Source organism: Oncorhynchus gorbuscha, linkage group LG03 (genome assembly GCF_021184085.1).
Source record: "Oncorhynchus gorbuscha isolate QuinsamMale2020 ecotype Even-year linkage group LG03, OgorEven_v1.0, whole genome shotgun sequence".
Lineage (NCBI taxonomy): Eukaryota > Metazoa > Chordata > Actinopteri > Salmoniformes > Salmonidae > Oncorhynchus > Oncorhynchus gorbuscha.
The window spans coordinates 63,036,637-63,052,475 of NC_060175.1; the positions used below are offsets into that span (position 1 = coordinate 63,036,637).

The 15,839-nt window shown below is 41.9% G+C and overlaps 20 non-coding genes across 20 annotated transcripts; 11 read left to right on the plus strand and 9 right to left on the minus strand.

Moving 5' to 3' along the window:
* Positions 1-461: 461 nt before the first annotated feature.
* trnap-agg lies at positions 462-533 on the plus strand. Its single transcript has one exon. It is a non-coding gene; the product is annotated as a tRNA-Pro (tRNA).
* Positions 534-820: 287 nt separating this feature from the next.
* On the minus strand, positions 821-892 carry trnag-ucc. The gene has a single exon. It is a non-coding gene; the product is annotated as a tRNA-Gly (tRNA).
* Positions 893-1,877: 985 nt separating this feature from the next.
* On the plus strand, positions 1,878-1,949 carry trnap-agg. Its single transcript has one exon. It is a non-coding gene; the product is annotated as a tRNA-Pro (tRNA).
* Positions 1,950-3,295: 1,346 nt separating this feature from the next.
* On the plus strand, positions 3,296-3,367 carry trnap-agg. The gene has a single exon. It is a non-coding gene; the product is annotated as a tRNA-Pro (tRNA).
* Positions 3,368-3,654: 287 nt separating this feature from the next.
* trnag-ucc lies at positions 3,655-3,726 on the minus strand. Its single transcript has one exon. It is a non-coding gene; the product is annotated as a tRNA-Gly (tRNA).
* Positions 3,727-4,712: 986 nt separating this feature from the next.
* trnap-agg lies at positions 4,713-4,784 on the plus strand. The gene has a single exon. It is a non-coding gene; the product is annotated as a tRNA-Pro (tRNA).
* Positions 4,785-5,071: 287 nt separating this feature from the next.
* On the minus strand, positions 5,072-5,143 carry trnag-ucc. The gene has a single exon. It is a non-coding gene; the product is annotated as a tRNA-Gly (tRNA).
* Positions 5,144-6,132: 989 nt separating this feature from the next.
* On the plus strand, positions 6,133-6,204 carry trnap-agg. The gene has a single exon. It is a non-coding gene; the product is annotated as a tRNA-Pro (tRNA).
* A 287-nt stretch (positions 6,205-6,491) lies between these two features.
* On the minus strand, positions 6,492-6,563 carry trnag-ucc. The gene has a single exon. It is a non-coding gene; the product is annotated as a tRNA-Gly (tRNA).
* Positions 6,564-7,551: 988 nt separating this feature from the next.
* trnap-agg lies at positions 7,552-7,623 on the plus strand. Its single transcript has one exon. It is a non-coding gene; the product is annotated as a tRNA-Pro (tRNA).
* A 286-nt stretch (positions 7,624-7,909) lies between these two features.
* trnag-ucc lies at positions 7,910-7,980 on the minus strand. Its single transcript has one exon. It is a non-coding gene; the product is annotated as a tRNA-Gly (tRNA).
* Positions 7,981-8,970: 990 nt separating this feature from the next.
* Positions 8,971-9,042, plus strand: trnap-agg. Its single transcript has one exon. It is a non-coding gene; the product is annotated as a tRNA-Pro (tRNA).
* Positions 9,043-9,329: 287 nt separating this feature from the next.
* trnag-ucc lies at positions 9,330-9,401 on the minus strand. The gene has a single exon. It is a non-coding gene; the product is annotated as a tRNA-Gly (tRNA).
* Positions 9,402-10,393: 992 nt separating this feature from the next.
* Positions 10,394-10,465, plus strand: trnap-agg. The gene has a single exon. It is a non-coding gene; the product is annotated as a tRNA-Pro (tRNA).
* Positions 10,466-11,809: 1,344 nt separating this feature from the next.
* Positions 11,810-11,881, plus strand: trnap-agg. The gene has a single exon. It is a non-coding gene; the product is annotated as a tRNA-Pro (tRNA).
* A 287-nt stretch (positions 11,882-12,168) lies between these two features.
* trnag-ucc lies at positions 12,169-12,240 on the minus strand. Its single transcript has one exon. It is a non-coding gene; the product is annotated as a tRNA-Gly (tRNA).
* Positions 12,241-13,226: 986 nt separating this feature from the next.
* On the plus strand, positions 13,227-13,298 carry trnap-agg. Its single transcript has one exon. It is a non-coding gene; the product is annotated as a tRNA-Pro (tRNA).
* Positions 13,299-13,585: 287 nt separating this feature from the next.
* On the minus strand, positions 13,586-13,657 carry trnag-ucc. Its single transcript has one exon. It is a non-coding gene; the product is annotated as a tRNA-Gly (tRNA).
* Positions 13,658-14,652: 995 nt separating this feature from the next.
* On the plus strand, positions 14,653-14,724 carry trnap-agg. The gene has a single exon. It is a non-coding gene; the product is annotated as a tRNA-Pro (tRNA).
* A 287-nt stretch (positions 14,725-15,011) lies between these two features.
* On the minus strand, positions 15,012-15,083 carry trnag-ucc. Its single transcript has one exon. It is a non-coding gene; the product is annotated as a tRNA-Gly (tRNA).
* Positions 15,084-15,839: the final 756 nt, after the last annotated feature.

The following is a 15,839-nucleotide window of genomic DNA, read 5'->3' on the forward strand; positions in this document are numbered from 1 at the left end:
GTAACATAAGCAGTTGTGGAGGATGGAGACGGAAACGCTGAGTCTCAATCTCTCTCGTTGAACACTGATCTATTTGAATGGGTATTTTCAACATTAATTTACTTTGATTCACGTACCTTTGCGTCATTTGACTCAAAATAAACGAGTTCCATTCTTTTTGAAGTCTTATTTTTTCATCTCTCCTTAAAAAACGATTTGATCTCATTTTGCACTATATTCATTTATAAAAACTCGTCATCAGTTAGCAGTCGCGACTGAAGAAGACAGAATGTGAAAGACACAGCAGATGAACTACAGAAGATTTGAACTGAACCATGGTCAAGAGTTTGGAAGACTGTCATGCTCACAAGTAAAGCACAAAACACTCACATGATGTTCAATCGTTCCAAGCACCGTGGACACGTCAATCAATATCTTCACTGACATTGCTGCAGAAAGAAAGAAAAACACTTTGGACATAAGGCTCGTTGGTCTAGGGGTATGATTCTCGCTTAGGGTGCGAGAGGTCCCGGGTTCAAATCCTGGATGAGCCCTTTTGCAGATCCTTGAACAAGCTCAGACAGGCAGATCTTTGGCCAATGGTCGGAATGCCAACTATCACCTCTTGGGCGCAGGACAAGGATGGCTGAATGGTTTTGGCGATGGACTGCAAATCTATTTTGATATGCACTTGTTGGTTCAACGTCGCACAACATTTATTAATTTAGATAAACTGAAGAATGTAGGAGCAATTCTAACTGCCACGAACAACGATAATGATTCAAATGTAATACACTTGAAATGACATCCAGGCCCTAAAACTAATGAATTTTTCATGCTCTGCATTGGCCAGGAATCAAACCCGGGTCAACTGCTTGGAAGGCAGCTATGCTCACCACTATACCACCAATGCTATGTGCTAGTCATTAGCAACATGGAGACATCGACTCATATCTTGACCGTCATTTTTGTGGAAATTGATCATTCTTTGACCAAAAGGATTGTTGGTTTAGGTGTATGATTATTGCTTAGGTTGCGAGAGGTCCCTGGTTAAAACATCTATCATTTTAATCAGTACAGGTTACCTTCAAATTAGGCCGTGACACTTGTGGGGAACGTAGGGCAAAACGGAGAACATTGCGACAAGTGGGGTCACATTACTTTGAAGCCCAAAGATTTTGGATTCTACAAACAGAAGTTGGCACATAGACTGTTCTGACTTCAGAGGAGTCTCCTGACACTTGTGGGGTATGTAGAGAAAAATCGAGAATACCACCGTGTTCGTGAGGCTCTCCCCTTTCCAGAGAGTGGTCATACGAAATTGCAGGTCAAACGGTTCGGAAGCTAGAGATGTTTTAGTGAGAAGACCGATTATAGGTATGTCTCGTAGTTTGACAAAAACGATCTCGGTCCACCATCTTTCACTGCAGATATGGAGGGGTAACATAAGCAGTTGTGGAGGATGGAGACGGAAACGCTGAGTCTCAATCTCTCTCGTTGAACACTGATCTTTAATGGGTATTTTCAACATTAATTTACTTTGATTCACGTACCTTTGCGTCATTTGACTCAAAATAAACGAGTTCCATTCTTTTTGAAGTCTTATTTTTTCATCTCTCCTTAAAAAACGATTTGATCTCATTTTGCACTATATTCATTTATAAAAACTCGTCATCAGTTAGCAGTCGCGACTGAAGAAGACAGAATGTGAAAGACACAGCAGATGAACTACAGAAGATTTGAACTGAACCATGGTCAAGAGTTTGGAAGACTGTCATGCTCACAAGTAAAGCACAAAACACTCACATGATGTTCAATCGTTCCAAGCACCGTGGACACGTCAATCGATATCTTCACTGACATTGCTGCAGAAAGAAAGAAAAACACTTTGGACATAAGGCTCGTTGGTCTAGGGGTATGATTCTCGCTTAGGGTGCGAGAGGTCCCGGGTTCAAATCCTGGATGAGCCCTTTTGCAGATCCTTGAACAAGCTCAGACAGGCAGATCTTTGGCCAATGGTCGGAATGCCAACTATCACCTCTTGGGCGCAGGACAAGGATGGCTGAATGGTTTTGGCGATGGACTGCAAATCTATTTTGATATGCACTTGTTGGTTCAACGTCGCACAACATTTATTAATTTAGATAAACTGAAGAATGTAGGAGCAATTCTAACTGCCACGAACAACGATAATGATTCAAATGTAATACACTTGAAATGACATCCAGGCCCTAAAACTAATGAATTTTTCATGCTCTGCATTGGCCAGGAATCAAACCCGGTCAACTGCTTGGAAGGCAGCTATGCTCACCACTATACCACCAATGCTATGTGCTAGTCATTAGCAACATGGAGACATCGACTCATATCTTGACCGTCATTTTTGTGGAAATTGATCATTCTTTGACCAAAAGGATTGTTGGTTTAGGTGTATGATTATTGCTTAGGTTGCGAGAGGTCCCTGGTTAAAACATCTATCATTTTAATCAGTACAGGTTACCTTCAAATTAGGCCGTGACACTTGTGGGGAACGTAGGGCAAAACGGAGAACATTGCGACAAGTGGGGTCACATTACTTTGAAGCCCAAAGATTTTGGATTCTACAAACAGAAGTTGGCACATAGACTGTTCTGACTTCAGAGGAGTCTCCTGACACTTGTGGGGTATGTAGAGAAAAATCGAGAATACCACCGTGTTCGTGAGGCTCTCCCCTTTCCAGAGAGTGGTCATACGAAATTGCAGGTCAAACGGTTCGGAAGCTAGAGATGTTTTAGTGAGAAGACCGATTATAGGTATGTCTCGTAGTTTGACAAAAAACGATCTCGGTCCACCATCTTTCACTGCAGATATGGAGGGGTAACATAAGCAGTTGTGGAGGATGGAGACGGAAACGCTGAGTCTCAATCTCTCTCGTTGAACACTGATCTATTTGAATGGGTATTTTCAACATTAATTTACTTTGATTCACGTACCTTTGCGTCATTTGACTCAAAATAAACGAGTTCCATTCTTTTGAAGTCTTATTTTTTCATCTCTCCTTAAAAAACGATTTGATCTCATTTTGCACTATATTCATTTATAAAAACTCGTCATCAGTTAGCAGTCGCGACTGAAGAAGACAGAATGTGAAAGACACAGCAGATGAACTACAGAAGATTTGAACTGAACCATGGTCAAGAGTTTGGAAGACTGTCATGCTCACAAGTAAAGCACAAAACACTCACATGATGTTCAATCGTTCCAAGCACCGTGGACACGTCAATCGATATCTTCACTGACATTGCTGCAGAAAGAAAGAAAAACACTTTGGACATAAGGCTCGTTGGTCTAGGGGTATGATTCTCGCTTAGGGTGCGAGAGGTCCCGGGTTCAAATCCTGGATGAGCCCTTTTGCAGATCCTTGAACAAGCTCAGACAGGCAGATCTTTGGCCAATGGTCGGAATGCCAACTATCACCTCTTGGGCGCAGGACAAGGATGGCTGAATGGTTTTGGCGATGGACTGCAAATCTATTTTGATATGCACTTGTTGGTTCAACGTCGCACAACATTTATTAATTTAGATAAACTGAAGAATGTAGGAGCAATTCTAACTGCCACGAACAACGATAATGATTCAAATGTAATACACTTGAAATGACATCCAGGCCCTAAAACTAATGAATTTTTCATGCTCTGCATTGGCCAGGAATCAAACCCGGGTCAACTGCTTGGAAGGCAGCTATGCTCACCACTATACCACCAATGCTATGTGCTAGTCATTAGCAACATGGAGACATCGACTCATATCTTGACCGTCATTTTTGTGGAAATTGATCATTCTTTGACCAAAAGGATTGTTGGTTTAGGTGTATGATTATTGCTTAGGTTGCGAGAGGTCCCTGGTTAAAACATCTATCATTTTAATCAGTACAGGTTACCTTCAAATTAGGCCGTGACACTTGTGGGGAACGTAGGGCAAAACGGAGAACATTGCGACAAGTGGGGTCACATTACTTTGAAGCCCAAAGATTTTGGATTCTACAAACAGAAGTTGGCACATAGACTGTTCTGACTTCAGAGGAGTCTCCTGACACTTGTGGGGTATGTAGAGAAAAATCGAGAATACCACCGTGTTCGTGAGGCTCTCCCCTTTCCAGAGAGTGGTCATACGAAATTGCAGGTCAAACGGTTCGGAAGCTAGAGATGTTTTAGTGAGAAGACCGATTATAGGTATGTCTCGTAGTTTGACAAAAAACGATCTCGGTCCACCATCTTTCACTGCAGATATGGAGGGGTAACATAAGCAGTTGTGGAGGATGGAGACGGAAACGCTGAGTCTCAATCTCTCTTGAACACTGATCTATTTGAATGGGTATTTTCAACATTAATTTACTTTGATTCACGTACCTTTGCGTCATTTGACTCAAAATAAACGAGTTCCATTCTTTTTGAAGTCTTATTTTTTCATCTCTCCTTAAAAAACGATTTGATCTCATTTTGCACTATATTCATTTATAAAAACTCGTCATCAGTTAGCAGTCGCGACTGAAGAAGACAGAATGTGAAAGACACAGCAGATGAACTACAGAAGATTTGAACTGAACCATGGTCAAGAGTTTGGAAGACTGTCATGCTCACAAGTAAAGCACAAAACACTCACATGATGTTCAATCGTTCCAAGCACCGTGGACACGTCAATCGATATCTTCACTGACATTGCTGCAGAAAGAAAGAAAAACACTTTGGACATAAGGCTCGTTGGTCTAGGGGTATGATTCTCGCTTAGGGTGCGAGAGGTCCCGGGTTCAAATCCTGGATGAGCCCTTTTGCAGATCCTTGAACAAGCTCAGACAGGCAGATCTTTGGCCAATGGTCGGAATGCCAACTATCACCTCTTGGGCGCAGGACAAGGATGGCTGAATGGTTTTGGCGATGGACTGCAAATCTATTTTGATATGCACTTGTTGGTTCAACGTCGCACAACATTTATTAATTTAGATAAACTGAAGAATGTAGGAGCAATTCTAACTGCCACGAACAACGATAATGATTCAAATGTAATACACTTGAAATGACATCCAGGCCCTAAAACTAATGAATTTTTCATGCTCTGCATTGGCCAGGAATCAAACCCGGGTCAACTGCTTGGAAGGCAGCTATGCTCACCACTATACCACCAATGCTATGTGCTAGTCATTAGCAACATGGAGACATCGACTCATATCTTGACCGTCATTTTTGTGGAAATTGATCATTCTTTGACCAAAAGGATCGTTGGTTTAGGTGTATGATTATTGCTTAGGTTGCGAGAGGTCCCTGGTTAAAACATCTATCATTTTAATCAGTACAGGTTACCTTCAAATTAGGCCGTGACACTTGTGGGGAACGTAGGGCAAAACGGAGAACATTGCGACAAGTGGGGTCACATTACTTTGAAGCCCAAAGATTTTGGATTCTACAAACAGAAGTTGGCACATAGACTGTTCTGACTTCAGAGGAGTCTCCTGACACTTGTGGGGTATGTAGAGAAAAATCGAGAATACCACCGTGTTCGTGAGGCTCTCCCCTTTCCAGAGAGTGGTCATACGAAATTGCAGGTCAAACGGTTCGGAAGCTAGAGATGTTTTAGTGAGAAGACCGATTATAGGTATGTCTCATAGTTTGACAAAAAACGATCTCGGTCCACCATCTTTCACTGCAGATATGGAGGGGTAACATAAGCAGTTGTGGAGGATGGAGACGGAAACGCTGAGTCTCAATCTCTCTCGTTGAACACTGATCTATTTGAATGGGTATTTTCAACATTAATTTACTTTGATTCACGTACCTTTGCGTCATTTGACTCAAAATAAACGAGTTCCATTCTTTTTGAAGTCTTATTTTTTCATCTCTCCTTAAAAAACGATTTGATCTCATTTTGCACTATATTCATTTATAAAAACTCGTCATCAGTTAGCAGTCGCGACTGAAGAAGACAGAATGTGAAAGACACAGCAGATGAACTACAGAAGATTTGAACTGAACCATGGTCAAGAGTTTGGAAGACTGTCATGCTCACAAGTAAAGCACAAAACACTCACATGATGTTCAATCGTTCCAAGCACCGTGGACACGTCAATCGATATCTTCACTGACATTGCTGCAGAAAGAAAGAAAAACACTTTGGACATAAGGCTCGTTGGTCTAGGGGTATGATTCTCGCTTAGGGTGCGAGAGGTCCCGGGTTCAAATCCTGGATGAGCCCTTTTGCAGATCCTTGAACAAGCTCAGACAGGCAGATCTTTGGCCAATGGTCGGAATGCCAACTATCACCTCTTGGGCGCAGGACAAGGATGGCTGAATGGTTTTGGCGATGGACTGCAAATCTATTTTGATATGCACTTGTTGGTTCAACGTCGCACAACATTTATTAATTTAGATAAACTGAAGAATGTAGGAGCAATTCTAACTGCCACGAACAACGATAATGATTCAAATGTAATACACTTGAAATGACATCCAGGCCCTAAAACTAATGAATTTTTCATGCTCTGCATTGGCCAGGAATCGAACCCGGGTCAACTGCTTGGAAGGCAGCTATGCTCACCACTATACCACCAATGCTATGTGCTAGTCATTAGCAACATGGAGACATCGACTCATATCTTGACCGTCATTTTTGTGGAAATTGATCATTCTTTGACCAAAAGGATCGTTGGTTTAGGTGTATGATTATTGCTTAGGTTGCGAGAGGTCCCTGGTTAAAACATCTATCATTTTAATCAGTACAGGTTACCTTCAAATTAGGCCGTGACACTTGTGGGGAAAGTAGGGCAAAACGGAGAACATTGCGACAAGTGGGGTCACATTACTTTGAAGCCCAAAGATTTTGGATTCTACAAACAGAAGTTGGCACATAGACTGTTCTGACTTCAGAGGAGTCTCCTGACACTTGTGGGGTATGTAGAGAAAAATCGAGAATACCACCGTGTTCGTGAGGCTCTCCCCTTTCCAGAGAGTGGTCATACGAAATTGCAGGTCAAACGGTTCGGAAGCTAGAGATGTTTTAGTGAGAAGACCGATTATAGGTATGTCTCATGGTTTGACAAAAACGATCTCGGTCCACCATCTTTCACTGCAGATATGGAGGGGTAACATAAGCAGTTGTGGAGGATGGAGACGGAAACGCTGAGTCTCAATCTCTCTCGTTGAACACTGATCTATTTGAATGGGTATTTTCAACATTAATTTACTTTGATTCACGTACCTTTGCTTCATTTGACTCAAAATAAACGAGTTCCATTCTTTTTGAAGTCTTATTTTTTCATCTTTCCTTAAAAAATGATTTGATCTCATTTTGCACTATATTCATTTATAAAAACTCGTCATCAGTTAGCAGTCGCGACTGAAGAAGACAGAATGTGAAAGACACAGCAGATGAACTACAGAAGATTTGAACTGAACCATGGTCAAGAGTTTGGAAGACTGTCATGCTCACAAGTAAAGCACAAAACACTCACATGATGTTCAATCGTTCCAAGCACCGTGGACACGTCAATCGATATCTTCACTGACATTGCTGCAGAAAGAAAGAAAAACACTTTGGACATAAGGCTCGTTGGTCTAGGGGTATGATTCTCGCTTAGGGTGCGAGAGGTCCCGGGTTCAAATCCTGGATGAGCCCTTTTGCAGATCCTTGAACAAGCTCAGACAGGCAGATCTTTGGCCAATGGTCGGAATGCCAACTATCACCTCTTGGGCGCAGGACAAGGATGGCTGAATGGTTTTGGCGATGGACTGCAAATCTATTTTGATATGCACTTGTTGGTTCAACGTCGCACAACATTTATTATTTTAGATAAACTGAAGAATGTAGGAGCAATTCTAACTGCCACGAACAACGATAATGATTCAAATGTAATACACTTGAAATGACATCCAGGCCCTAAAACTAATGAATTTTCATGCTCTGCATTGGCCGGAATCGAACCCGGGTCAACTGCTTGGAAGGCAGCTATGCTCACCACTATACCACCAATGCTATGTGCTAGGTTATTAGCAACATGGAGACATCGACTCATATCTTGACCGTCATTTTTGTGGAAATTGATCATTCTTTGACCAAAAGGATCGTTGGTTTAGGTGTATGATTATTGCTTAGGTTGCGAGAGGTCCCTGGTTAAAACATCTATCATTTTAATCAGTACAGGTTACCTTCAAATTAGGCCTGTGACACTTGTGGGGAAAGTAGGGCAAAACGGAGAACATTGCGACAAGTGGGTCACATTACTTTGAAGCCCAAAGATTTTGGATTCTACAAACAGAAGTTGGCACATAGACTGTTCTGACTTCAGAGGAGTCTCCTGACACTTGTGGGGGATGTAGAGAAAAATCGAGAATACCACCGTGTTCGTGAGGCTCTCCCCTTTCCAGAGAGTGGTCATACGAAATTGCAGGTCAAACGGTTCGGAAGCTAGAGATGTTTTAGTGAGAAGACCGATTATAGGTATGTCTCATGGTTTGACAAAAACCGATCTAGGTCCACCATCTTTCACTGCAGATATGGAGGGGTAACATAGGCAGTTGTGGAGGATGGAGACGGATACGCTGAGTCTCAATCTCTCTACTTGAAAACTGATCTATTTGAATGGGTATTTTCAACATTAATTTACTTTGATTCACGTACCTTTGCTTCATTTGACTCAAAATAAACGAGTTCCATTCTTTTTGAAGTCTTATTTTTTCATTTTTCCTTAAAAAATGATTTGATCTCATTTTGCACTATATTCATTTATAAAAACTCGTCATCAGTTAGCTGTCGCGACTGAAGAAGACAGAATGTGAAAGACACAACAGATGAACTACAGAAGATTTGAACTGAACCATGGTCAAGAGTTTGGAAGACTGTCATGCTCACAAGTAAAGCACAAAACACTCACATGATGTTCAATCGTTCCAAGCACCGTGGACACGTCAATCGATATCTTCACTGACATTGCTGCAGAAAGAAAGAAAAACACTTTGGACATAAGGCTCGTTGGTCTAGGGGTATGATTCTCGCTTAGGGTGCGAGAGGTCCCGGGTTCAAATCCCGGATGAGCCCTTTTGCAGATCCTTGAACAAGCTCAGACAGGCAGATCTTTGGCCAATGGTCGGAATGCCAACTATCACCTCTTGGGCGCAGGACAAGGATGGCTGAATGGTTTTGGCGAAGGACTGCAAATCTATTTTCATATGCACTTGTTGGTTCAACGTCGCACAACATTTATTATTTTAGATAAACTGAAGAATGTAGGAGCAATTCTAACTGCCACGAACAACGATAATGATTCAAATGTAATACACTTGAAATGACATCCAGGCCCTAAAACTAATGAAGTTTTCATGCTCTGCATTGGCCGGGAATCGAACCCGGGTCAACTGCTTGGAAGGCAGCTATGCTCACCACTATACCACCAATGCTATGTGCAGGTTATTAGCAACATGGAGACATCGACTCATATCTTGACCGTCATTTTTGTGGAAAGTGATCATTCTTTGACCAAACGGATCGTTGGTTTAGGTGTATGATTATGGCTTAGGTTGCGAGAGGTCCCTGGTTAAAACATATATCATTTTAATCAGTACAGGTTACCTTCAGATTAGGCCTGTGACACTTGTGGGGAAAGTAGGGCAAAACGGAGAACATTGCGACAAGTGGGTCACATTACTTTGAAGCCCAAAGATTTTGGATTCTACAAACAGAAGTTGGCACATAGACTGTTCTGACTTCAGACGAGTCTCCTGACACTTGTGGGGGATGTAGAGAAAAATCGAGAATACCACCGTGTTCGTGAGGGTCTCCCCTTTCCAGAGAGTGGTCATGCGAAATTGTAGGTCAAACGGTTCCGAAGCTAGAGATGTTTATGTGAGAAGACCGATTATAGGTATGTCTCATGGTTTGACAAAAACCGATCTAGGTCCACCATCTTTCACTGCAGATATGGAGGGGTAACATAGGCAGTTGTGGAGGATGGAGACGGATACGCTGAGTCTCAATCTCTCTCTCGTTGAAAACTGATCTATTTGAATGGGTATTTTCAACATTAATTTACTTTGATTCACGTACCTTTGCTTCATTTGACTCAAAATAAACGAGTTCCATTCTTTTTGAAGTCTTATTTTTTCATTTTTCCTTAAAAAAATGATTTGATCTCATTTTGCACTATATTCATTTATAAAAACTCGTCATCAGTTAGCTGTCGCGACTGAAGAAGACAGAATGTGAAAGACACAACAGATGAACTACAGAAGATTTGAACTGAAGCATGGTCAAGAGTTTGGAAGACTGTCATGCTCACAAGTAAAGCACAAAACACTCACATGATGTTCAATCGTTCCAAGCACCGTGGACACGTCAATCGATATCTTCACTGACATTGCTGCAGAAAGAAAGAAAAACACTTTGGGCATAAGGCTCGTTGGTCTAGGGGTATGATTCTCGCTTAGGGTGCGAGAGGTCCCGGGTTCAAATCCCGGATGAGCCCTTTTGCAGATCCTTGAACAAGCTCAGACAGGCAGATCTTGGGCCAATGGTCGGAATGCCAACTATCACCTCTTGGGCGCAGGACAAGGATGGCTGAATGGTTTTGGCGAAGGACTGCAAATCTATTTTCATATGCACTTGTTGGTTCAACGTCGCACAACATTTATTATTTTAGATAAACTGAAGAATGTAGGAGCAATTCTAACTGCCACGAACAACGATAATGATTCAAATGTAATACACTTGAAATGACATCCAGCCCCTAAAACAGATGAATTTCTCATGCTCTGCATTGGCCGGGAATCGACCCTGGGTCAACTGTTTGGAAGGCAGCTATGCTCACCACTATACCACCAATGCTATGTGCAGGTCATTAGCAACATGGAGACATCGACTCATATCTTGACCGTCATTTTTGTGGAAAGTGATAATTCTTTGACCAAACGGATCGTTGGTTTAGGTGTATGATTATGGCTTAGGTTGCGAGAGGTCCCTGGTTAAAACATTTATCACTTTAATCAGTACAGGTTACCTTCAGATTAGGCCCGTGACACTTGTGGGGAACGTAGGGCAAAACGGAGAACATTGCGACAAGTGGGTCACATTACTTTGAAGCCCAAAGATTTTGGATTCTACAAACAGAAGTTGGCACATAGACTGTTCTGACTTCAGACGAGTCTCCTGACACTTGTGGGGGATGTAGAGAAAAATCGAGAATACCACCGTGTTCGTGAGGGTCTCCCCTTTCCAGAGAGTGGTCATGCGAAATTGTAGGTCAAACGGTTCCGAAGCTAGAGATGTTTATGAGAAGACCGATTATAGGTATGTCTCATGGTTTGACAAAAACGATCTAGGTCCACCATCTTTCACTGCAGATATGGAGGGGTAACATAGGCAGTTGTGGAGGATGGAGACGGATACGCTGAGTCTCAATCTCTCTACTTGAAAACTGATCTATTTGAATGGGTATTTTCAACATTAATTTACTTTGATTCACGTACCTTTGCTTCATTTGACTCAAAATAAACGAGTTCCATTCTTTTTGAAGTCTTATTTTTTCATTTTTCCTTAAAAAATGATTTGATCTCATTTTGCACTATATTCATTTATAAAAACTCGTCATCAGTTAGCTGTCGCGACTGAAGAAGACAGAATGTGAAAGACACAACAGATGAACTACAGAAGATTTGAACTGAAGCATGGTCAAGAGTTTGGAAGACTGTCATGCTCACAAGTAAAGCACAAAACACTCACATGATGTTCAATCGTTCCAAGCACCGTGGACACGTCAATCGATATCTTCACTGACATTGCTGCAGAAAGAAAGAAAAAACTATGGGCATAAGGCTCGTTGGTCTAGGGGTATGATTCTCGCTTAGGGTGCGAGAGGTCCCGGGTTCAAATCCCGGATGAGCCCTTTTGCAGATCCTTGAACAAGCTCAGACAGGCAGATCTTGGGCCACTGGTCGGAACGCCAACTATCACCTCTTGGGCGCAGGACAAGGATGGCTGAATGGTTTTGGCGAAGGACTGCAAATCTATTTTCATATGCACTTGTTGGTTCAACGTCGCACAACATTTATTATTTTAGATAAACTGAAGAATGTAGGAGCAATTCTAACTGCCACGAACAACGATAATGATTCAAATGTAATACACTTGAAATGACATCCAGCCCCTAAAACAAATGAAGTTCTCATGCTCTGCATTGGCCGGGAATCGAACCCGGGTCAACTGCTTGGAAGGCAGCTATGCTCACCACTATACCACCAATGCTATGTGCAGGTTATTAGCAACATGGAGACATCGACTCATATCTTGACCGTCATTTTTGTGGAAAGTGATCATTCTTTGACCAAACGCATCGTTGGTTTAGGTGTATGATTATGGCTTAGGTTGCGAGAGGTCCCTGGTTAAAACATATATCATTTTAATCAGTACAGGTTACCTTCAGATTAGGCCTGTGACACTTGTGGGGAAAGTAGGGCAAAACGGAGAACATTGCGACAAGTGGGTCACATTACTTTGAAGCCCAAAGATTTTGGATTCTACAAACAGAAGTTGGCACATAGACTGTTCTGACTTCAGACGAGTCTCCTGACACTTGTGGGGGATGAGAAAAATCGAGAATACCACCGTGTTCGTGAGGGTCTCCCCTTTCCAGAGAGTGGTCATGCGAAATTGTAGGTCAAACGGTTCCGAAGCTAGAGATGTTTATGTGAGAAGACCGATTATAGGTATGTCTCATGGTTTGACAAAAACCGATCTAGGTCCACCATCTTTCACTGCAGATATGGAGGGGTAACATAGGCAGTTGTGGAGGATGGAGACGGATACGCTGAGTCTCAATCTCTCTACTTGAAAACTGATCTATTTGAATGGGTATTTTCAACATTAATTTACTTTGATTCACGTACCTTTGCTTCATTTGACTCAAAATAAACGAGTTCCATTCTTTTTGAAGTCTTATTTTTTCATTTTTCCTTAAAAAATGATTTGATCTCATTTTGCACTATATTCATTTATAAAAACTCGTCATCAGTTAGCTGTCGCGACTGAAGAAGACAGAATGTGAAAGACACAACAGATGAACTACAGAAGATTTGAACTGAAGCATGGTCAAGAGTTTGGAAGACTGTCATGCTCACAAGTAAAGCACAAAACACTCACATGATGTTCAATCGTTCCAAGCACCGTGGACACGTCAATCGATATCTTCACTGACATTGCTGCAGAAAGAAAGAAAAAAACTATGGGCATAAGGCTCGTTGGTCTAGGGGTATGATTCTCGCTTAGGGTGCGAGAGGTCCCGGGTTCAAATCCCGGATGAGCCCTTTTGCAGATCCTTGAACAAGCTCAGACAGGCAGATCTTGGGCCACTGGTCGGAACGCCAACTATCACCTCTTGGGCGCAGGACAAGGATGGCTGAATGGTTTTGGCGAAGGACTGCAAATCTATTTTCATATGCACTTGTTGGTTCAACGTCGCACAACATTTATTATTTTAGATAAACTGAAGAATGTAGGAGCAATTCTAACTGCCACGAACAACGATAATGATTCAAATGTAATACACTTGAAATGACATCCAGCCCCTAAAACAAATGAAGTTCTCATGCTCTGCATTGGCCGGGAATCGAACCCGGGTCAACTGCTTGGAAGGCAGCTATGCTCACCACTATACCACCAATGCTATGTGCAGGTTATTAGCAACATGGAGACATCGACTCATATCTTGACCGTCATTTTTGTGGAAAGTGATCATTCTTTGACCAAACGATCGTTGGTTTAGGTGTATGATTATGGCTTAGGTTGCGAGAGGTCCCTGGTTAAAACATATATCATTTTAATCAGTACAGGTTACCTTCAGATTAGGCCTGTGACACTTGTGGGGAAAGTAGGGCAAAACGGAGAACATTGCGACAAGTGGGTCACATTACTTTGAAGCCCAAAGATTTTGGATTCTACAAACAGAAGTTGGCACATAGACTGTTCTGACTTCAGACGAGTCTCCTGACACTTGTGGGGGATGTAGAGAAAAATCGAGAATACCACCGTGTTCGTGAGGGTCTCCCCTTTCCAGAGAGTGGTCATGCGAAATTGTAGGTCAAACGGTTCCGAAGCTAGAGATGTTTATGTGAGAAGACCGATTATAGGTATGTCTCATGGTTTGACAAAAACCGATCTAGGTCCACCATCTTTCACTGCAGATATGGAGGGGTAACATAGGCAGTTGTGGAGGATGGAGACGGATACGCTGAGTCTCAATCTCTCTACTTGAAAACTGATCTATTTGAATGGGTATTTTCAACATTAATTTACTTTGATTCACGTACCTTTGCTTCATTTGACTCAAAATAAACGAGTTCCATTCTTTTTGAAGTCTTATTTTTTCATTTTTCCTTTAAAAAATGATTTGATCTCATTTTGCACTATATTCATTTATAAAAACTCGTCATCAGTTAGCTGTCGCGACTGAAGAAGACAGAATGTGAAAGACACAACAGATGAACTACAGAAGATTTGAACTGAAGCATGGTCAAGAGTTTGGAAGACTGTCATGCTCACAAGTAAAGCACAAAACACTCACATGATGTTCAATCGTTCCAAGCACCGTGGACACGTCAATCGATATCTTCACTGACATTGCTGCAGAAAGAAAGAAAAAAGGCACTTTGGGCATAATAAGGCTCGTTGGTCTAGGGGTATGATTCTCGCTTAGGGTGCGAGAGGTCCCGGGTTCAAATCCCGGATGAGCCCTTTTGCAGATCCTTGAACAAGCTCAGACAGGCAGATCTTGGGCCACTGGTCGGAACGCCAACTATCACCTCTTGGGCGCAGGACAAGGATGGCTGAATGGTTTTGGCGAAGGACTGCAAATCTATTTTCATATGCACTTGTTGGTTCAACGTCGCACAACATTTATTATTTTAGATAAACTGAAGAATGTAGGAGCAATTCTAACTGCCACGAACAACGATAATGATTCAAATGTAATACACTTGAAATGACATCCAGCCCCTAAAACAAATGAAGTTCTCATGCTCTGCATTGGCCGGGAATCGAACCCGGGTCAACTGCTTGGAAGGCAGCTATGCTCACCACTATACCACCAATGCTATGTGCAGGTTATTAGCAACATGGAGACATCGACTCATATCTTGACCGTCATTTTTGTGGAAAGTGATCATTCTTTGACCAAACGCATCGTTGGTTTAGGTGTATGATTATGGCTTAGGTTGCGAGAGGTCCCTGGTTAAAACATATATCATTTTAATCAGTACAGGTTACCTTCAGATTAGGCCTGTGACACTTGTGGGGAAAGTAGGGCAAAACGGAGAACATTGCGACAAGTGGGTCACATTACTTTGAAGCCCAAAGATTTTGGATTCTACAAACAGAAGTTGGCACATAGACTGTTCTGACTTCAGACGAGTCTCCTGACACTTGTGGGGGATGTAGAGAAAAATCGAGAATACCACCGTGTTCGTGAGGGTCTCCCCTTTCCAGAGAGTGGTCATGCGAAATTGTAGGTCAAACGGTTCCGAAGCTAGAGATGTTTATGAGAAGACCGATTATAGGTATGTCTCATGGTTTGACAAAAACGATCTAGGTCCACCATCTTTCACTGCAGATATGGAGGGGTAACATAGGCAGTTGTGGAGGATGGAGACGGATACGCTGAGTCTCAATCTCTCTACTTGAAAACTGATCTATTTGAATGGGTATTTTCAACATTAATTTACTTTGATTCACGTACCTTTGCTTCATTTGACTCAAAATAAACGAGTTCCATTCTTTTTGAAGTCTTATTTTTTCATTTTTCCTTAAAAAATGATTTGATCTCATTTTGCACTATATTCATTTATAAAAAC